General features: G+C 39.3%; 1 long non-coding RNA gene across 1 annotated transcript; it reads right to left on the minus strand.

Moving 5' to 3' along the window:
- Positions 1–9,475: 9,475 nt before the first annotated feature.
- LOC107318037 lies at positions 9,476–12,346 on the minus strand. Its single transcript, XR_001557134.2, has 3 exons — positions 12,175–12,346; positions 11,502–11,577; positions 9,476–10,435 (listed from the first exon to the last, which is right to left on the minus strand). It is a non-coding gene; the product is annotated as an uncharacterized LOC107318037 (long non-coding RNA).
- Positions 12,347–12,607: the final 261 nt, after the last annotated feature.

Below are 12,607 nucleotides of genomic sequence, written 5' to 3' on the forward strand. Positions count from 1 at the left end.
GCACACACACAGCAAATGTGCTGATAATGTTCAAGTAAAACAACTGCTGCCATAAATCCACTTGTCTGTGAAAATACTCTGAAATGACAACAACATTCTCTATATTTGGGAGACAAACTATCCAGCTTCTGCAGCCTCCCTCCAACTTTATCACAGGCATAAAGAAAAAGGAAAAAGAACAAGAAAGAAAGCTGTCTCAGAAGTCATTCATTTTAATCGTCCTGGACCTCAAGAATAAAATTCATATAGTATCTCCTCAGCACTATTCCACTATTCCTCTTCTTAGAGACATCACACTTAGGCAGTAAAATACCTAATTAAAGTGAGTGCAGGAAAAATTGGTCACTCCTACATTTCTGGAAGAGTTGAAAATGGCGTTGGATATAAGCCACAGAACTGGTACCCAGGTCAGGGTTTATTTCTCAGGGCCAGAATTTCTTAAAAGCACACTGTGGAGATACAGCCCAGATACCAGATCTGAACTAACTGCAGAAATAGCTGGACAAGGCTGGGCTGATTAATTCACAGGACAGAGAAGTCCTTAGCTTTTTGTACTGAGAACAAAGAGACAGGAATAGAAAACAAAAACATTTACATCAGTAATATGTGTGTGATAACACACAAGATCAGCCAGAAAGGTTGGCTTCTGTCTTCCATGCTTCTACTGTTACTTCCACACTTTCAAATATCATAGTGTGAGAGCAGGTCGGTCTTTGTTCTGTTGTACCAAGCATCTGAGGCTCATGAGCTGTGCTCATCTCAGGCAGAAGATGACTCCAAATGTCATACATGGAACTTTCCTGGGGCAACCTCTGGCCATCACCAAGGAGGAGCCTTGGATGCTGCAGGAACTCCTGCAAACAAAGCCTTTCAGTGAGCAACACCCACAAGTGAGCATATTGTAAACAGGAAAGAACCCCTGGAGTGGTCTCTACTCAAAACAAGGCTGCAGTCAAGTGATTTAAGTTCTCTGCTACACCATATAGTAAAAAAATTGCACATAAAGACCACACAACTGGGAACAAAGAGAGGCTTGTCATTGTAGGCTCCAATTTGCCCTTTATCACACAGTTTTGCTTCACCTTCTATAAATAGATTGTGTGCAGCGCTTTTCTTTTTTGGCCTCATAACCATGAGCTGGTTCCCCACTGGCTTTGGGGAGTCTGAAGAAAATCTGCAGAGAATGCTGTAAGCCTATTTGATAGAAGCTCACAAGTGGATTAATTTCAAAACAGGGCTCAGTCGGCACATTTTAAAATATGTAATAATCAAAGCTGTTTGTAATAGATTCATCTGCTGCTGAAATCAGGGCTCTGAATAGCTCGGTTTCTGCAATCTGATTTTAGTTACAGTTAGGCAGCAATCTATTTTTAGTAACAAACTGTTTCCCTGAGACAGATTCGGCTGCTCATTAGCATTGGGAGTCTTCTCTCCGAAAATATATTGAGAAATTTTCTTTTTGCTCTGACTAGACCTATCCATTAAAACACAAAGTCAGTCCTGCTAAGAGAGAGATTTTACTACCCGTCTTTTCATTGGTGGAAGATAAAGACACTAGAAATAAACTGCCCCTTTCTCCTCGTTTTCTTTTGGTTAGTATCAGCACAGTTTCCAGTTAAAGAAAAAACACGGGAAAATCTGTTAGTCTGATCCATGAATTAGAAGTTTACAGAAAAGGAGCATAATTGAAAAAGTGCTTGAGTGAAAAACAGTAAAACGCCAGTTGTGTTGAATTTGTGATTTCATATCACTCAACTACTTTTTCAACACAGAGGCGATCCCCTGCAGTGACTCCTCCAGATGAGACAGATTAACAGGGGCTTGCGATCCAAATCGTCGCCTTTGCCAGCAAATCTTTCCAGAACGAGTTTAATCTGCTTTGCTTCCCATTCACCACCGGTACCAACCCCCTCTGCTGCAACCCACCCACTTGTTTTTACATATTAATCAGCATTTTCCAGACCTTTTTTTTTTCCTGCAACACCATTCAGGTACCTCCAGGTACCCAGATGTCCAGCATTCTGATTGTAGGCTAGTTTGGGTCAAACCAAGGGGCTTCTCCTAATGATGAACTTATAATCAGACATGACAATTTCTTTATATATAAATCCCTCTGAAAGCAATGTCTCCTATATGTTTCTGTTGAAACTTCAACAGCTACAAAGAGTACAATAACATTATGATAGAACTCAGCTACAAAACACTGCTTTTCAGCACAGTCACCACTGTTAGCTGATTCATCCAGGCATGTTAACTGAGATACTCCTCATTTTGTGGTGTGACAGCTGTGCACGGCCACCCAGAACATGGCTTGTCTTTCACATATACCACTGTTGCCAGTGCCTAAATGTACCACCTACCACCTCACTGTGCACACACCCACTGCTTGGTCTCCATAAACATTCAGCAAGTGTCAATGAATATCAGTGGGTGCCGTTCAGTGACACACCTTTGCTTCATAAATGCTTCCATGTCAGACACAATCCTGTCAGGCTGCTCCTCTGCTGTCATCTCTCACACAGAAACAAAATGTAAAGAGATACTGGTTGAAGGCTTCAACCCCTACTGCCATACCACCAAAATCTGCCTCCTGACAGCAGGCCAACATCTAACAGCTGAAGGCATTGCTTTTGGAGCAGCTCTTGTAGCTATGAACACCTATTCTCCAGGTGTACTTGTAATATCTTAAAGTTGCATACAGCAAGCAGAAGAGATTTACTTCAGTTCATCACCAAAGGGTGATGAAAAATATCTCCCACTACAGCACACTGACAAGCATCAGCAGATGGTGGTCCTGACACAGCAACCTCTCGAGCCGCAGTCTTGACAAAGAAATGTAACTCCCTGTGATGCCTCAAATTCTGGACTGAAAGATAAATTCACTTCTGCAAAATATTTGCTTTACTGAAAACTAACTCTACCAGCTGCCCAAAGAAGCTAATTCCAAAACTGGCGAGTGTCAGAGCTCAAATATGCCATTTGGCAGATTTAGTGCTTTGTGGGTTTTGTTTTGTTTTTAATTCTTTCGCTACTACTAATGATGCAGTGTGTCAGAAATTTTGCTCATTTAAGATATTTTCAAGGTAGTCAATCTACTGAAATGAATTTCCATTTATGCCTGCCTGGAGTTTCAAGCACTAAAATGACAGTTCAAGTATTACAGATGTTATAAAATTTAAAGAGTGTTACTCTAAATTTGCTTGAATTCCCAAAGGAATGAATATATTTCCATACAATTTTCTAGAAAGAAAACAGTGTTATTTTTAGTTATGTTCAATCACTATTTTCATGCCTAACAACAAAAATAATTCCCACTTCAACTTTAAGTATGAATGCAATCTTAACTGTTAATTGTGGTGTTGTTACAAAAATACCACTGAACTGGGCAAGAAGATTGCTCAGAGCAATTGATGGAGCTTTTCCACAAACCAGTGCGAAATGTCCTTCAATTCATACATGTTAACACAAAGAGCTCTCACATATACGGATATGTTTGATTTTAAAAACAATGTCAATCGGAAAAGCATCATGTCTTGACGTAGGGGATGCAGCCTTCATAGATTTTCTCTGAAATCACACTAGCTGATTCAACACTTAACCCCCTTCTTGTGACTAACCTCAACCCTTCAACCCTGAAGGGTTTCACAGCTAATTGCCTGAACCGTGGCACTTGCTCAAGGGAAATGTCTTCAAATGGTGGATTTCAAAGAAAAACAGATCATTTTATATCAAACGGTAGCACACTTGCAGAATATGGCATCCTTCCGATTTATTTAGATTGCCTTCATCTTAACTGCAGTGTTATTTCAACAGGAATTTGTGTGCTTGGCTTTCATGCGATGGTATCTGTAGTAGCACCACAAACGGCCCTGCATTCTTTGCATATTTGATGACATGCATCAGCCCAGTTTGGAACAAAAGCTCTTGTTTTGGACACATAGCTGTAGACTGTTGCCTGATCCAAACTGTCTGCTCACTTCTGAGCTCTTAAACAGAAATGATAGATCAGTTTGTAGTATTTTAGCAGATCTAGCCTCAGAAAACTTATCTGACATTGCCCAAATATGAGCTATGTTTTGCACTCCTTTTTTTTAAATTTAAATTTGCATTTACATCATGTTCTCCATCAGCCTAACACCAAAAAGATGATGAAAATTTAAACTCAAGCTGTAACTGGGGAAGATTTGTCTTGCACAACAATCTGAATATGTGCAACTAACCTCAGCATAGGTGTTACTTGAAGAACTGTTACAAATGCTAATTAGGAATCCACCCATGCAGCAACTGCATAAAACAGCTTCATTTGCAACCACTGGATACTAAATATGGCTTAGCTGTTCACAGCTTGCAGTCACCCATGCAAAACAACCAGCATCTCTTACATTCCATACACAAGCTGCAATGCTAGCTGCAGTAGGGTAGGGGACAGGTTATCCAGCAGATACTCCCTGACAAACAAGGAATGGAAATGAGAAAATCTTAGATGCAGATGTGGCTGCTTTCCCTGCTTGCCAGGCCAAGAGGTTCTTTAGGAACAAAGAGTAGCAATACTATTTTGAAGAATACATAAACAGATCTAATCCCTATGTACCTCAAATATCAAGGCAAAACATTGTTACTGAAGAGAAGTAAGATCTTTGGAAAAGAATTCAGATAAGGGACACTGAAAGTACATCCTGTCCATCCCAGGATCCAAAGTAGGAACAAGTATCTTCATGTTATTCTAGACAGTTATTTCTCTAATCTGTTCTTTATGGCCACTGTGAATTTTGCAGTCACTCTATCTATCCTTTCCAGGGCACTGCTATTCCTGCTTTGGACAGGTGTTTCTCCCCCCCTCCTTTGAGTCTCTTCTGCTACAATTTACTTCCATCAGTTTTGTTTCATCTACTGCAGAACTTTTACTCTCTGTAAACAACATACTGTTCTTCTTTATAGCAGCCTTTTCTGTATTTGATAAGTCTTGCAATGTTTCCTCTTGGCTGTTATTCTTCAAGCAATCCAAATAGTTTCCATCTCCCTTCTAGGTTTGTCTTCTTGAAGTTTGATCATTTACTCCTTTGGAGCCTCTCCAATCAGTCCACATTATACTCAAAACTACCACTCATCTTTGGATTTCCTCTGGGGACACTATTACCATGTATGAAACCACGTTTTCCCAGCCAGGTTTTAAAGTGACCTCTATTAAGCTGAGAGTTTTGTCTTCAGTGAGCAGTTAACTTGAGTTATTTGTGCTTGAGTTAATATCTCCCCAGTCAGCCTCACATCACAGCGTCACAGGAACAAAGAAGTGGAAGGAAACTCAGGAAATCATCTAGTCCATATCCTACCTCAGAGGTGCAATCGAGTGCTATTTATCTGCACTGCTTTTAAAAGACTCCAGCAACAAAGTCTTCATGACCTCCCTTGGCAGTCTTTAGATGAGAAATTGTAAATCCCTGTTTACTGGTTCATCCCAGGAATGTCTCAGTCAGTTGTGTGCTCACTTTACCATGTTTTTATTCATGATAGATCATGATAGATGTGTGGGACTGAATCCTAGCTTATCTTTGGAGAAAGGTTCCACCAAAACCACTAAACCAGTTGCATGCAGTGGTAATAGGATAGTTATTTATCATATTAACAGGGACAATAAACATTGCAAATTATCAGCTAATAATTCATGCCATTTAAAAATTTCGATGCTGAATTAGCATTACCTCTCCGTAACTCCTCTATGGTCTCTCTCTCCTCAGATTCTCCTGCATTTTCAAGCACAAGTCATGCATTTGCTTTCTTGACAACAACAGGAGACCCCCCCCCCTCTTCTGAATTTCATAAAGAAAAAGCCAGCAGGCTTAGCATTTGCAATTTTTTTACATTCAAGGATACAGTATCATGTCCTGCTGACTTGCATAATCTGTCAAGTACACCTGACCTGTTCCTTTTCTTTCCTGCTTCTTTGTTAAAACTAACTGCTTTAACATCTGGTCATAATTCATTTTTTTCTTTTGTGGTTGAAGGCAGAAAGACATCAAAGACCTTTGCCTAGGTCACCTATTATTTGCTCATTTATTCATTAAGGAACAAACTTCTACTTTTCCTCCTCATACTTGATTACTCAGGTATTTCCTTGCTATCCCTCCTAGGCAGCTGCAATTCAGTTTTAGCCCAAGCATTCTGACCTTTCCCTACATGTCTATGAATCTGTTGTATCAGTCTTCAGCAAGTAGAAATGCACATTTTCCATTTTTCTCCCCCTCAACATTGTAAGCCACACTCATTGCTTGCTCACTGGGGTTGTTAACTGAGAGCAGCCACACTGCAAAATAACACTTGCATTGCACAGAGGGATTGGATTACTGCACAGAATAACTGTGTTAGCAGCTGGCAAACCGTTAACTTGAGCTGTAGCCTGTGTGACCAGACAAGCCAGGCAGTTCAAGCAAAAACACCACCATCCTTATCTTAAAGGTTTCTGCAATAGCATGAGACTTGACTGGAGCAAAACTGATGTTATGTCTCCAACATACTGTACAGTCAAGGCGAGCTCAGAAAACACTATGAAGAGACATTAAGTGAATACATTCCTTCATCTCTATCGAAATAAAACAAAAGCAACAGGCTGCACAGCAGGAGGAGAAACCCTGCTGCCCACTCACATTTCAGCTCTAGTGACAATGAAAAGGATAAGAAAGTTTGACATTTTCAGGATGCGGTTACTTCTTGGGTTGCTCCTTCTCTGCTTTCACACCAGCTTGCCTGTCCCAGAGGGTGCTTGGGAATGCTTTGAGCCCACAGAACATCCTCAGCACACCTGTTAATGAGACAAAAGGCTTCGGGCAAATCCAGAGGAAACATTACACAGCATGGTAACATAGACAGGGGGTCCTATTTATCTGCTTTACAGATGGAAAATACTGAGAAATTGATGTAAATGGAAAGAAGCTCCCAGAGATGTTCTGCACCCATAAATTTACTATCTAAGAGCATGGCAGATGCGATGCCGGTAGTTCTGCATTTTGCTTAGCTCCTGCAGTCATACTGCTCTAAGAGTTTCAGTGGAAAAGAAAAGAAAATCATCCAGTCCTTGGGGAAAAGTCACAGTTTATCTCTAGAAAGCATGAAGCCGCAAATCTGAAAAGATGCCAAAGTTGACAGTTATCTGCCACATACTACTGAAGCCTTTTTTCTACTCTTTTCTTAAACGCTTTCTTCCCACTCCCAGGCCAGGCTCCAGTTTGGAAGTCACTGAATGAATTCCACAAGTACTACAGTTTGTACTTTCACAAACAGCTTAAAAGCTGAGCTATCAGATTTCACAGCTCCGTGAAGAGGCTGGAACAACTTCAAAGCACTTCTGAAATATCTACTACTTTATTCTGGAGAGACAATGGCCTCTCTATAGCTAAGGCTGACACAGACCTTTCCCTTTGAAAGCTGATTTTGACACACACAGTCTCAACTTCAGCAAAGTAACACCAACACTGAAATATCACATCCAAGACATTACACCAAGGAAGGATTTACCTGTAAAGTCTGAATGAGATCTCAAAGGTTTTAGACAGATCACATGATCTTAGGTAGGCTGCAACTTGAAAATGGGCTGGATCTCAAGTTTGCTTCAATGCGTTATTCCCAGTGGAAAGCAGGCACTTTTGACAAGGTTTTTAGTTACCAAAAGTAGATCTGCATTACACTATTATAACAAAATCATCTTTAGTAGTTTCCTTAAGATAAATTTTCAAGCGTCAAATACATTCATCCTAGAGCTTATAAGGACAGGCTTCATAAAAACTTCCTATATTGAATTATTTCAGATATAGCTGTTTTTTGAAACATACAAGTAGGATTTTATATATTCTTGGCCAATCAGTCTATAATCAAAACTTGCCACCTTGGTTGCAAATATCTCCCATGAAGGCAAAAGCATGCCAAATACATTGATGTTTACTAGGAATAACAAAATAGGAAATAGGAATAAAAAAACTCCACAGGTATATTTATAAGAAGAGCAGCAAAACTGATGAAGCAAATAATGCACCAAGAGTACGCTTCTAAGCTCCAGGTCAATGGGAAATTTTAATTCACAACTGTATCATGTATTACAGAGCTGCTACAATTCCAAATTTGACAACAGGGTGACATGTCATTTCCCATGTTCTTATACATCCCAGTTTTTCAGTTACTAAATGACAAACTGGGAAATAGTAATACACAGACAAGTCACAATGAAGCTAGTGAGTGAAAGGATAGTCAAGATCCATCAGAGTTTGATGGGAGCTATGGAAAGAACAAAACATCAGCTGCATCAATGTTTGGAAAAAACAAACAAACAAAAGAAAGCAACCCCGAGAATTACAACCAAGGAAAAACGAGGAACTAGATTCATTCATGAGGTGAAATGCCATATACCTGTATGATACTTGATAGAAATGTTAATGTGAAAGAGACTGGAAAAGCCAGCTCTAAGTATGGCAGCCCAATGCTCCACCATCCTCTCTATCTCCTCAGAATCTCCTAGAACAAACTGCACACAGCAGGGAAAACAAACTCAACACTGCTGATTAATCATAGCTATCCTTGCTAAATAGCCAGTGGAGACAATAGCAAAGTTTCCACTGAGTTTATCAGGAAGAGGAATTTAGCCTGATTACTTAATCCCCTTATCCTCTTGATCTGGTGCTTTGCATCTGTCTACTGCTGCCCAGTCCCTGGGCAACAAACTGTTCACAAGGTTCTGCCTCCACCATCGTGCTCACCCATTCCACCTGTTCCATTCACAAAAACGAAGGGAAAAGAATTTTCAACCAAATTAGAAGCTGGCTAAAATTCATACTGGTTTTCCTCTGTGGAGTTGGAAGCAGGGAGGATGCTGAAGAATCTACCCTCCTCTGTCATTCCTGTCTGTGACTGACATAACTCTAGTGACAAACTTCAGGTAGATTATGAAAAGTGTGGAAACTGCCTCTCAGTGCTTCAGCCTTTAAGCCACTTAAAAGGCATGAGCTGTTCTTAGATGACACTACTAAATTTGGGAATCTGTCTCCAGTACTGGATGCAAAGCTGATAAGCCCAACATCCAGTCCATCTCTTCCCTCTTCCTTTCCAATAATCTCATCATGTAACCTTTATTTCTTCCAGATTCCAAATGCTTTGTTGATGCTTCAATCTAAACTTCCCAGGCACTGTACAGACACAATCAGTTCAATGTTCTGTAGAGCTTTCAGCCTTAAAATTCAAAGGTAAAACAGAAGAAGAGACTTTGATGGAAATGCAGTTTACTTCCTCTAGTGACTCCTCCAAAACAGCAATGGAGAAACAACTTGAATAATACCTTGAAATAAAGAAATAGAATCTGAAAAGATAGCAGCTAATAAAGATCAGCCACAAGCCACAGGACTGGCTACAGTTAAAACTTCTTTAAAATAGGTATGCTTCTTCTTCTCCAAGTACAGGATATTTTATTGAGCAAACTTTTTACCATGAAATCACTTCCACATTATGGCTGAGCCATGCTTTTGACAGTAACGTTTGGTTTGGCAAGTTCTAGCGTGGTTATCTTGGAAAATAGATATTTCAAGCTCTGCTGTTTATTTGGTCCCAGGGTGCTCCAAATTATTTTGATGAAACTTCAAATGTTGTATGAACGGAAAGTCATAGCCAGTAAATAACCTGAATCACCTGGAAAAGCCCATGCAAGATAGGTACCGAGTCCCTCACCCTGCCCAAGAAACAACACCAAGTTGCTGATCTGTTACAAACTGGAATTACCTATAATAAAAGGAAGGATTATTTTTATTGCAAGAAGGCAAGTAAATATATACAGCACAAAGAATTGTAATATGATCCTACAGCAATATTCACCATCAAACAGAAGGATCGTAACTCTTCTGAGCAGTCAGCACTTAAGTTCATAAAGTCACTGAGGTGGTTCTCACAGCATTCACCTCTTTCTCTTTCTAAAAGCTGTTTTTTATGCGCATGTACATGTATGTTATGCAGCTTATTGACTTAAAGGGATGAGTCCACGCCAAGCAGCAGGAGGGGAGAGCTATATTTTTATCGGCACCATCTTTTTCAACCACAACAACACAAAAAAACACTGCAAACTGTAATAAGACGCAAAGAAGAAAGATTTAAATCCCAAAATGATGCATGGTAGCTCACTCAAATGTGACTTTGTTTTGTTTTCTTCTGAGTCTGTTGCTCTAAAGAGTGATGCCGTATGAATTACTATATTTTTTCCTGAAAATGCAAGGCTTTTGCAAACAATTCACAGTATCAAAGGATGATATAAATCACTTTGTACAGTCCTGAATACCTTAAGAAGTTAGTTTCAGAAGTAGCAGCAAATGACTTGCCTCTCAGAAATGCTCTATAACCTCAGATCCCAGTGGAAAAGACAGTATCCGTCCTTGCCTTGCACTTGTGGAAATCAGGCCAATTCTTATGTCTGGAAAAAAATAATACAAATACTTTTAATGTTGTACTATTAAAATAATTTCAATTATTATTTTTTTTTAATTATCCAGTACTTAATTTGAAAATCAATACATTTGTACTATTCACATTGTTATTCTCACAAATGTTTACATCCACCTCCCCCGTTCTTAGACTGTCCTCAGTGAGAAACGCATAAGTGAAATACCTCCTTTTCATCTTCCTGCAACCCAAATCCTGACTGCTTAGGAGTTAAGAACAGCAGCAGAAGAAGGTAGTAGAAGGAGAGCATTTGAAAATCTAAGCTCAGCTCTACAGCATTGTCAGAGTAGGCTGATGGACAACTATGATAATCTCACACACGTTTATAGGAAATTTCATTATTTTGTTTCTTTCATTATCAACAGTACTATAAATATGAGCAGGAATTTATATCTAGCGGTAATAATTATTTCGTCTCAATTTATTTTCTAGTCTGTGTCAGTCTTTTGTATTGCATATATATCTGAAATACTGCACCAACAAACATCTCAGAGAAATCCTTCAGCCACCATCTACATCAGTACATAGATTTATCGGTGTATTTGTCCTCTCCAGGAGAGCAAAATCAAATAATACCAAAGGCCCATCTGTTTAAAAATCTCCTCTACAAAGTGCACATTGCAACTGCAATTTAAAGCAAATCATAACTGGAATCCTATAAAATAAATATAACTTGTAATTCACCCTGCAGTACACTAATGAATAAATGTTTCCTAGAAATGGATGTTACGGCTGTAACGATGTAAAAATAGTTTTGGGGGATAATTTTTGACTTTTGGTTAGCTTGCAGTAGGTGCTATTTGTGCATCCGTTGGTTTTAAGCACACAGATTCCTATACACAGTCCTCGTTAGTCCCTTCCTGATGCTTCTCCTGTTTTGTCTCTCCCTAGGCCACAACATTGTCTTTGATATAGATTAGAAGTATAAGACTGCAAAAAATATCTTATTCACTTCTTCATTCTTTTTATTTTCTTTTGGATGGCCTTAGTTTATTTCAGGTCCTTAGAGAAATTAAATACAAGTAATTTATACTAACCTTTACACAGAGAAGCAATGCTGTAATGGACATTGTCTTCTGCTTCACGCCAGTTGGTTTCTTTAAAGAAACAGCACTACACAAAAAGAATGAAAAAAAGGATTCTGAAAACAAAATAATTAGCTTGCTACAAATTAATTTTTTCCTTTCTTCACTCTTAAAGCTTTTATCTGCATTTCTGACTTTCACTCTGACAATAAATTTGATTAAAGTCAAATTACATTTCCATAGGCATCCATCTGGTAAAGCTTTTGATATAGATCATCATTCCAGATTCTTGAGCTGATATGATAAATCCTGCCCAGGAAGCTGCCACTGACTCCAGACAGTGTTGGAAGTACAGTTACTCAATGGATGCTGTGATGCCCAGTCACTCAAATTACTCAGTTTTCACATTTACCTGGTCTTTTTGGTACATGGCTAACTCACAGACATCTGTGCTGGTGTCTGCATACAGAAACTGCATAACTCTTGGGACAAGGCACAGTTTAATGTGTGCTCAGAAGTTACTATACACCGACCACAGGAGTGGTCACTGGAAGCAGTTCAAAATGTTTTACAGGAATGCTTTGATGCTATCCAGAGCAACACTACTGGCCAGTAGCAAGACTGTGATTATGCTAGCTGGATTTGGAACCAGGGTTGAGTTGCAAGAATTCCCTTCTCAGCTCACCCGTTCCAGAACTTTATCAAGGCCAACATACTGTTGGGAAAGTTCAGATCCGGTGAAAACGTAGGCCTACAGCTGAAGACCTCCTGGGCTCAGTTTTTGTTCTATAAATCTAGGTCACATCACTCAAAGAGCAGCTGTAGTATTTTTTCTACACAGGTGCAGAGGATGCAGGAATTCTGTATAGAAAATACAAACAAAGAAATGTTTATAAAAATTTAACTTTATGTAGGGGAAAAAATATTAACATAATTCATTATAAGCCTTATCTCTAGCCTTGCTACCATCTGTGGTGGGGATTTTGTTCTGCATTGAAACAACCAATATACAGCCTTAAACACTGCTGGGAGCACACAAGCCCTGTGTTTATTCCCTGAGACATATTCATAAATTATAAAACCAAACGGGGACCACTTTGTGTGGGCTGCAGGAGCGT

This window comes from Coturnix japonica, chromosome 9 (genome assembly GCF_001577835.2).
Source record: "Coturnix japonica isolate 7356 chromosome 9, Coturnix japonica 2.1, whole genome shotgun sequence".
Classification (NCBI taxonomy): Eukaryota; Metazoa; Chordata; class Aves; order Galliformes; family Phasianidae; genus Coturnix; species Coturnix japonica.